General features: G+C 44.5%; 1 pseudogene; it reads left to right on the forward strand.

Annotated features, from left to right (window-relative positions):
• The first annotated feature begins 1,335 nt into the window (after positions 1-1,335).
• Positions 1,336-3,225, forward strand: LOC102756438 (annotated as a pseudogene).
• Positions 3,226-9,227: the final 6,002 nt, after the last annotated feature.

The following is a 9,227-nucleotide window of genomic DNA, read 5'->3' on the forward strand; positions in this document are numbered from 1 at the left end:
TACATTTACTGATCATAAATGTGGTTTTTGTTATGCTTACACAACTTAACACCTGAACAAGGTTGATGTCAAATGCTCTGTGCTTGTGGTCAATCAGAAGACACTGAAAGAATAGTGCCTCAACAACAGTTTTAATTAGAGGAAACCTATAATAAAAAGTGTAACTGTGCCCTAACCGGTTTGGCTCAGTGGATAGAGCGTTGGACTGTGGACTGAAGGCTCCCAGGTTCGATTCCGGTCAGGGGCACGTACGTTGGTTGTGGTCACATCCCCAGTGGGGGGTGTGCAGGAGACTACTGATCAATGTTTCTCTCTCATCGATGTTTCTAACTCTCTTCTCCCTCCCTCTCTGTAAAAAAAAAAAAAGTGTAATTGATGGTTACAAGATGGGCTTTGGAGAGCAACAGGTAATCTCCATTGTAATAAAATTCAGAATATATGTGTATATAGTAACTTTCTTCTTTCACACAATATTATGTTTGGAGGTTCAATTTTGTTGTACCATGTAGCTATATAGATCATTAATTTTTAATTACTACAATAGCAATTAAATGTATTTTTTATTGGATGAACATTTGATGTATTTCATGTTGTTTGGGGCTTTAAAGAAAATAGCTACAATGAACATTCTTCTCATATACCCTGGTAAATATAATCAGAAGTCCTACACTAGTTTCTATAGGGAAAACACCTAAGAACAGAATTTCTTGTTCCTGGGGAATGCTTATCTTCTATTTTATTAGATAACTAGTCCCCCAATATTGCAAAATTATCTCGTGTCATTTCTCTCTCATTTGTGTGCGGCCCCTCTTTCAGATACCAAACCCTACTCCATGCAGAACGTGGAGGGAGTCTTACACGACAATGCGGGTTTATGTAGTTATAATTTGTAAAACTTGGTGGGAGATTCCTCACTTTATCGCACATAAGATGGATACAGAGTTCTGTTTCTCAACTGTGTGCTATGGTCTGAATGTATGTGTGCCCCCAAACTTATGTGAAAATCCTAATACCCAATGTGATAACATCACATTATGGGAGAGGATCTGTCCCCAAGGCCCCCTGCTCCAGATCTGTTGCAGGCGCGGGAACAGCACCAGGTGTCTGACGGGTGGGCTCCGACCAAACCTGGGATCAGCAGCCTCAGTACTTGGGTTCTGGCAAGGAAAGAATCCGCAGCCAAGGCCTCAACCTGAATTTCACAAAGATTTGAGACTCCACTGCGGTCAGAGAAGTGAGACTTCTGTACCATCTTGAGGAAACAACTCTTTTTCTGACCAAGAAAGCTGCCTAGTTGGCCTCGTTTTCTCTGACCTTCCAAATCTGGAGGAGCGGATGTCCAGCGAGGCTGTGACTGGCTGCAGGTTGGGGCAAGGGCTTCTCTGGGCAGCTGAAATGAAAAGGTCAGGGACTCCCAGGACTCATAGGCCACAGCAAAGTGAGGGCGGAGGTTTCCGGTGCATCCACTCCTCACCGCAGAGCCCAGCTTCCCCACGAAACCCACCTCAGCCAGGCCTTCATCCAGGGCCCAGTGGCGGCGAAAGCAGCTCTGGCAGGACTCCCAGCAGAAGTCAACTGTCCCATCTCAATGCCCTGAGAGAGTCTGTCACCATCCAAGGTGGGCACCTCTTTTGTTGCTCCTGCGTCCAGCAGTCCTGGGCTGATCTACAGGGCAGCTTCCCTTCCCTTGTGCCATCACTCATGCCAAGAGAGGTGCTTGAAATCACATGATCTCACTCATTTATGGAATATAATGAACAACATAAACTGATGAACAAAAATAGATCAGAGAAGCATTGATCAGACCATCAAACCTCAGAGGGAAGGTAGGGGAGGGTGAGGGAAAGGGGAGAGATCAACCAAAGGACTTGTACGCATGCATATAAGCCTAACCAATGGACACAGACAACAGGGGGGTGAGGGCATGAGTGGGGGGGGGATTGGGAAGGGGTAGTGGGGGGATAAGGACACATATGTAATACCATAATCAATAAAGAAATTAAAAAAAGAGAGGTGCTTGAGGAGCAACACCCAAGGATGGTCGACATGGCCAAGCTCCTCCAGACCACCAGGGGCAAGAAGAAGAGGCAGGAAGAGGCGCCGTGTGAGGGGCACAGCCGGGTCCTAACCCTCTTCTGTGAGGTGGACCTAGGGCCCTAGTGTCCCCGGTGCACTCAGCCTCCTGACCACCAGGCCCACCAGGTGAGGCCCATGGAGGAGACTGCCTCTCGTCACAGGCAAAGGCTCAGCGCTTACATTGAGCTCCGGAAGAAGCAGGTGGCAGACGTTCAGAAATTGATAAGCATTCAAAGCACAAAACGCTTCGAACTGAGAGAGAAGGCAGAAAACCAAAGGCTGGAATTACTCTCTGAATTTGAGCACCTGACGCAGTTTTTAGAACGTGATCAAGAAGCAGTTCTTTCAAGATCAGCTGATGAAGAAAAGGCTATTGCAAAGGAACGCAGCGCTAATATAAATGCATCTTCAATTCAGTCCTTAGTAGGACTTTGAGTGTCCTACTAAGTAAGGTAGTAGAGTGCACTGTGTTGACAGAAGTGGAATTGCTGTTACAAATCAAAAGTTTCTACCAGAACTCTGAGGGGTTCAGCCCAATGTTTCCAGTCCAGTTACGGAGGGAAGGCTGCCGTTTTCCTTTCCAGTATTCTGCTTTGCAGAAAATTACAAAGACGTTTAGAGTAGATATAATTCTAGTCCTTGAAATGACACACCCTAACCTGACTGTCTCTGAGGATAAAAAATGCGTATGATATACAGAGAAAGCAAGATGTTTCTGAATTTCCAAAAAGATTTACAGTCAACACAGTTGTCCTGGGGTTTCCATACTTTCATTCCGGCAGGCATTTCTGGGAGGTAGAAGTGAGAGACAAACCCCAATGGGCTGTCGGGGTTTGCCAAGATTCTCTGCCCACGACGTCGAGGAAGAGCCTGTCGCCCTGTCAGGGACACTGGCGGCGGATTAGGCGGCAGGGGAATGGCTACGATGCCTTGGGAGCTGGCATCATCCCTCTCTTGTCAGAAGCGAAGCCCAGAGGCATCAGCATTTTCCTGGACTATGGGATAGGGGAGAGCTCATTTTATAACATGATTGACTAATCTCACATCTCTACCTTCCCTGACACTTTTAATCGAACTCTCAGGCCTTATTTCTATGTAGGATTTCGTTCAAAACCTCTTAGAATCTCTACAGAAACAGACTGTGAATGAAAAGTTTCTAAGAGGCTGGACCAGTTTAATAATTTTTTTTTAAAAAATAGAAGGTGTGTGTGAATTAATACAATAGTGAGCATCATATTAATATGAGAGTAACTCTAATCCGCCTTCACTGGAAGGTGAAAGGAAGAAGTGTTTGGTAAACACGGGTGGTCTTGTTAAACACATGAGTCAGGAAGGGAGTTTTATTTGTTTCAGGAACACAGGACGAGGTCTGAGGATTGTCCACCTCTTCTCCCCGGTCCCGCTGCACTCTTCTGGTTCCAGCTCTCCCCAGTGCTTGGGCTCTTCTATAGCTGTTGCCTTAGCTTCTTCACTCTTGAATTTGCCTGGAGTTCCTGAAGCCCCTTCCCCTCCAGGGAATCCTCTGACCTGGTACCTTTGGGATCCCTGCCATTATTTCACTGAGCCCAGAGGGCAGAAATCCTAGTCCTCTGTAAATTACAAACCACGGTCTGTCTTAGTTTTTGTATAGATGGTGCTAGCACAGTGTTTGCCTGATGAATAGCTTGCTTAACATTTAAATTGCTTTTGTGGTTCTTCCGTTTGGTTAGTTCCAGTACTTGTTTTCATTTTCTTTTATAGTTTGCAGTGTTCATTATTGTGTTTAAAAAGAGTGTTGGTGGTCACCTAGCTGACGCATCAGAACCCGAGCATCCTAACATCCACTACACCTTTTCCTCTGTAAACCGAAGTTCATCCCATAAACCTTATAAACTGACTGACTAGATCCAAATTGAATTTTAAAATACATAAGAATTAATCCATCTAAAAAAAACATTACAACTGAGTGGTTGTCACTCAGAGGATCCTATAAAACTCGGACTCCTTCCCCATTAGTAAGCTATAGTGGATAAAGTCAGTTATTGGTGTTAATAGTTGTCTCTCAGTATCTCAGAAGTGCCTAGAGAGGTGGTCGGCAAACTGCGGCTTGCGGGCCACATGCGGCTCTTTGCTCCCTTGAGTGTGGCTCTTCCACAAAATACCGACTTCTGCGCACGGGCCACGAAGTTTCAATCGCACTGTACACCCGCCCACATGTGGTATCTTGTGGAAGAGCCATACTCAAGGGGCCAAAGAGCTGCATGTGGCTCGAGAGCCGCAGTTTGACCCCTGGGCTAGAGCAATGGTTCTCAACCTTGGCTGCACATTAGAATCACCTGGGAATTTTTTTAAAATCCTGATTTCTGGGCCTCATCCTCCCGAAATTTCCCTTTGGGTCTATCAATTGAGGTTTATTTTCAGACTCAGAATTCCTTACTAGAGTGCTGTTCTGAGAATGCCCACAAGAGGGCACCATTGCAACTAATCCCTTACTAGGGTGCTGTTCTCAGAATGTCCACAAGAGTGTACTATTGCCCTGGCTGGTTTGGCTCAGTGGAGAGCGCAGTGGCCTGGGGACTGAAGGATTCCGTGTTCAATTCTAGTCAAGGGGACATACCTGGGTTGCAGGCTTGATCCCCAGTAGGGGTGTGCAGGAGGCAGTCGATCAATGATTCTCATCTTGGATGTTTCAATCTCTCTCTCCCTCTACCTTTTTCTCTGAAATCAATAAAAATATATTAAAAACAAACAAACAAACAAACAACAACAATAACAACAAGAACAAAAAGAGTGTACTATTGCAATACCACCCCACAGGACGAGAACCCTCTGGGACTGTCAATTGGGTTTTCTTTTCAGAATCACAGAATTCCTTACAAGAGTGTTATTTCCAGAATGTCCAGGAGAGGGGGCTACTTCAACTAATCCATTACGAGGGTGCTGTTCTCAGAATGCCCAAAAGAGGGCACTATTGCAACACCTCTCTGCAAGGGCGAAAGCTCTGGAGGTGTATCAATTGGGTGTTCTTTTCAGACTCATTACACGACTTCTTTTTGTATAACAACAAGAACAAAAAGAGTGTACTATTGCAATACCACCCCACAGGACGAGAACCCTCTGGGACTGTCAATTGGGTTTTCTTTTCAGAATCACAGAATTCCTTACAAGAGTGTTATTTCCAGAATGTCCAGGAGAGGGGGCTACTTCAACTAATCCATTACGAGGGTGCTGTTCTCAGAATGTCCAAAAGAGGGCACTATTGCAACACCTCTCTGCAAGGGCGAAAGCTCTGGAGGTGTATCAATTGGGTGTTCTTTTCAGACTCATTACACGACTTATTTTTGTTAGTGTGTTTAGGGACAAATTAGGCAAGTCCCTAGAAATATCTAGAACATTTCCAGAGAATTGGTCTAGAGGTAAAACCCCTGTTAGTTGCGTTGTGAGGGGCTGAGAAGAGGGATGTCCTGGATTCCTCACATTACAGGATGTCTGTTGTTAGAGTGAGGGCACTGACTGAGAAGGAATGAGATCTTAAAAACTAGAATAGAGAATATGGGAATATTCCAATCCAGCTGTGGACAGAGAACCCTACATTCTAATGAGCCCTTTTTGCCAGGGGAAGTAGCCCTTCTATTTCTGTCTAAGGAGGTTAACTTTTGTTTTTTAAGAATCTTGTAATGCCCTCCCTTAGGAGCGTTTTAGGGCAAGTTAGCAGAAGTCTAACTCAGATCCTAAAAGCAGAGGGTCATGTCCCCTCAATCAGTTCCAGACTTGAGCCAGTTTACAAACCAGGAATTGCTTTAATTAAGAGTTGTCGCAGGGGGCAAGCCCATTACAGAAGGACTCTGCTAAAGTGAAAAAGTTTGTGTAGTTAATTTACCCCACTTTTCTTCAAAGAGACCTATAACCATTTGCCTGGGTAGCTGTGTACTGAAGAAGGGAAATAATCAGACTTCAGTGGAGTTATTGGGCACTGGCTCTGAACTGACGCTAATTAGAAGACCGAGAACATTACTGTGCTCCCACGATGGGGTTCTGGCTTAGGTAGGCCTCACAGCGAGTCCAGTGGGTTCTTGAACCAACCACGTATGTGATCAGTGCCCCAGTTCCGAAATGTATAATTGGAATAGGTATACTCAAAAACTGGCAGAACCCCCACATTGGTTCCATGACCTGTGGAGTGAGAGCTTGTTTGATGGGAAAGAACAGGTGGAAGCTGCTAGAATGCCTCTTCCAATGGCAATTTACCACATTCTTGTGGAGATTAGTGCCACCCTCAATAACTTGAAAGAAAAGTGAGAGCTTGTTTGATGGGAAAGAACAGGTAGAAGCTACCAGAATGCCTCTTCCAATAGCAATCCTTAGCCAAGAGCTTTACCACATTCTTGCAGAGATTAGTGCCACCCTCAATAACTTGAAAGAAACTGGGGTGGTGATTTCTAACAAATGCCCATCCAACTCCCCTACGTATTTGACTTGTACAGAAAAGAGATGAATCTTGGAGAATGACAGTAAATTATTGTAAACGTAAACAGGTAGTGACGCCTATTGCAGCTGCTGTTTCAGTCATGGTTTTGTTGCTGGAGGGAATTAACACATTGCTTGATATCTGGTATGCACCTGTTGATCTGACAAACTATCCCTACCCTCCCCCACCCCCCCTCAGTCCCTGCTAGCAAAAACTACCAGGAGCAGTTTGCTTTCAGCTGGCAAGGACAGCAATATACCTTCACTGTCCTACCTTGGGGATATATCAACTCTCCTATATAATAATTTAGTCCATCTTCCTAAAAATATAACTATTAAGAGGTAGAAGGGAATTTTTATGAAAATATAGAGAATATATATGAAAAATCAAAGAAGCCTTCTTAGCAGAAGTAACCAAAATACATTGTCATACATAACATAAGCTGTTCTTGTAAAATATTGGATTATATGAGTGGGGGTTCCCACTTACTCCCAAAATGCGATGATGAGCTTGGGTTGGGATAAGGACTGGGGAAAGGTGGATTTCTCTGTAAAATAAATGAGAAGAATATAACATGTCAGGGGAAGATCTGAGGACCCGAGAAAGAGAGGGACCAGAAATGTGAGGAAGTGTATGGATGAATATTAGAAAGTTGAGGCCCTAGGGAGCAGATAATCCAAAAGAGATTTGGGGGAAATTATTAAGAATTGATTTTTAATTTGTTTGCCCTGGGGTGTGATGTGCATTTCTTTCCCCATGTGTCACTCTGAAAGCAATGTCAGTTTTTGCTAATATTTGTGAAAGACAACCATTTGGTGAGAAAATTTTAGGCCCAGACGCTACCAGAAATTGATTCTATTTTGTTCCTGTATTCTTCCGTCTTTTATAACATCAATTATGTAAACACAGAGACACGTCAAAATGGAAACTCTTAGAAAATGATAGAATGTTATTCTTCTTGGGGGATAGTTTGGGCAAGGCAAGGGCTAGTGTGGATAAAAGTTCTTAGCCCCTTGGGCTCCACAGTAAAATTCCAAGCACAGTGATGTAAGGGCCAGGGTGTATTACAGGACTTCAGGATGTCTGCAGAACGGGAGTCCCTTACCAAGGTGAAGCAGTCATCCTCTCCCAGCTCAAGTGTCATTGGAGGCAAAACTTGACTTGGATTTTGAATAAGTGGTTTAATTTTTTTATGTCTTTGATTCCTTATTGAGAAAAACAAACAAAAACTGAATTACACACACACACACACACACACACACACACACATCCCTACACCCCTTACCATTATCCTCAGTGACCATTTAACCTCGTATACTAATGGTTGGGGCTATCAACATCTACTCCCCCAAGAATCTTCCTCCAAGGCCAGTTCTACTTAGCCTCATACAAGAAGCCTCTGGTCTCAGGCACTTGTGATATAATCTCTTGGTTTCCAAGCTTGGAGAACTTGCCCTAAAATAGCAGAGATGGCCCAAGACTGGCTTTGTCTTTGGAAAAAGTGGCGAATTTATTTCCATGCTTTCCTGTATCTTTCCATCTAGCATGACCTATGGAGTTCCAAGGCCCCAGTGCAGCTTGGGTTGACACTGAGTAGGAGAAACCATAGAAAAGGCAACATGAGGAGAAAGGGGATTTGGTAAAGTCAGGAACATGGAAAAATGTGACGACTGCCAGGCCCTGTGCTGTTCCAGCTGGAGTGTGTCTTCCATCTCCTACAGCACAAACTCTCGCCTAAAGGCAACTCTCAGTCACTCTTTTTTAAAAAATTTTTTAAAAATATTTTTTTCTTTATTGATTAAGGTATTACATATGTGTCCTTATCTCCCCATTGCGACCCACCCCACTCCCGTTCATGTCCTCACCCCCTGGTGTCTGTGTCCATTGGTTATGCTTATATGCATGCGTACAAGTCCTTTGGTTGATCTCCCCTCCACCCTCCCCTGCCTTCCCTCAGAGGTTTGAGCATCTGATGGATGCTTCTCTGTCTCCGTAACTCTCACAGCAGGATCACTGTGATAGCAAGGGTGGAGGTTGAGCTGCAGCGAGGGCTTTCTTCTTCTTTGTCTGTTTCCGACATCCACTCTTTCAGCAAACACACCGTAGGTCCAGTTTCTAACCACCCTGTGCTTAGCACCTTAGTTCCGGTCTTTTTGTCACCTTCTTGTCCTGAGGACTCTGGAGACCCTTCTCTCCTCAGTGATTGCTCTCTCAGCTCTCATCTCCCTCTAATTCCATCCTTCCCTTGTCATAACCTCGCACTGGGTTCTGCTCCCTCAGAGCTTCTTTCACTGACATTATTGGCCTTCTCTCTGCCATGGGCACCAGCTGCTTAGTCATTAGCCAGCACCATTCTCACAGATCCGTTTCCTTCTGTCCCACCAATGATCTTACAGCCTCTGCCTTCAGAGTCTTCTTGGACATTGGATTCGACTAATTCTTCATGTATTCCTTGTTCACCTTTGTAATTGACTTTCTTACCTCACGCCTGTCAAAATGGCTAGTCATCAGGGAATCCTATCCATTAACAACAAGTGCTGGCGAGGATGTGGAGGAAAGGGAACCCTTGTGCACTGCTGGTGGGAATGCAGCCTGGTGCAGCCACTGTGGAACACAGTATGGAATTTCCTCAAAAAATTAAAAATGGAACTGCCGTCTGACCCACAATTCTGGGAATATACCCAAAGAAACATGAAACACTAAT

The sequence above is a fragment of the Myotis davidii genome, unplaced genomic scaffold, assembly GCF_000327345.1.
Source record: "Myotis davidii unplaced genomic scaffold, ASM32734v1 scaffold188, whole genome shotgun sequence".
NCBI lineage: Eukaryota > Metazoa > Chordata > Mammalia > Chiroptera > Vespertilionidae > Myotis > Myotis davidii.